The sequence below is a fragment of the Peromyscus eremicus genome, chromosome 4, assembly GCF_949786415.1.
Source record: "Peromyscus eremicus chromosome 4, PerEre_H2_v1, whole genome shotgun sequence".
Classification (NCBI taxonomy): Eukaryota; Metazoa; Chordata; class Mammalia; order Rodentia; family Cricetidae; genus Peromyscus; species Peromyscus eremicus.
In genome coordinates, this window is record NC_081419.1 from 2,350,712 (window position 1) to 2,352,058 (window position 1,347).

The window sequence follows — 1,347 nt, forward strand, 5'->3', positions numbered from 1 at the left end:
CCTCTGAGGGCATCTGCACTCACATGCAAATACAAACACACACATATACACAGAAATAAAAGTTTTTAAGCCGGGCGGTGGTGGTGCTCACCTTTAATCCCAGCACTCGGGAGGCAGAGGCAGGTGGATCTCTGTGAGTTCGAGGCCAGCCTGGACTACCAAGTGAGGTCCAGGAAAGGCGCAAAGCTACACAGAGAAACCCTGTCTCGAAAAACCAAAAAAAAAAAAAAAAAAAAAAAAAGTTTTAAAATTTTTTTTTTAAAGGAGAAGATGCAGCAGGGCCTTCATCCAATTTATTTTCTTTAAAGAGTCAATGAACCGGACGGTGGTGGCACATGCTTTTAATCCCAGCACTCAGGAGGCAAAGGCAGGCAGATCTCTGTGAGTTTTGAGGCCAGCCTGGGCTACAGAGCGAGATCCAGGACAGGCACCAAAGCTACACGGAGAAACTCTTGGAAAAAAAAAAAGAAAAGAAAAGAGAAAAAGAATCTTACTTTCTTCAGTAGCTTGAAATGCTACTTATAAATAGACCATCTGAAAGTCAAGTTGCCTCCTAAAATTAAAAGTAATAAATTGGGTAAAATGCTGGCTAAAAAAAATTTCAAAATCCCAGTACTCAAGAAATAAAACTGAACAAAGGCCTTTGAAGTCATTTCTAAAGTAAAACTTCTTTAAAAAAAAAAAAAAAAACATTTTGCAGTCTAGGGAGATAGTTCGGTAGATACAGTGCTTGCCTTGCAAGCACAAGGACCTGAGTTCCAGTCCCAGGACCCATGTAAACAAAGCAGGGGTGTCGGGCTGGGGAGACGGCTCAGCAGTTAGGAGCACTGGCTGCCCTTCCAGAGGCAGTCCATGTGGATTTGATTCTCAGAACTCACATGGTGGCTCAGAACTATCTGTAACTCCAGTTCCAGAGGATCCAGCGGTCTCTCTGGCCTCCTCAGGCACTGTGCACATATGGTGCACAGACACACATGCAGGCAAAACACCCATACACATAAAATAATTAATTAAAATAAATCCATTTTTTAATGGCACGACATGATAGAACGAACATACTTGTAATCCAAGTACTGAGAGGTAGAGACAAGAGGATCCCAGGGTTCCCTGACCAGCCTAGTTTAATTGGTCAGCTTCTAGGCCAATGAGAGATCCTATCTCCAAAGGGGTGGAGGATGTTCCTGAGTTTGTCCTCTGGCTAACCCATGCAAGTACACATACATGCATACACAGGCATAAATCAAATTGAAATAATTAAAACTTATTTTGCAGGAACAGAATTTCCAGCCAGGGGTGGTGGTGCACACCCCGTAGTCCCAGTGCTTGGGAAGTGGGTGCAGGGGGATC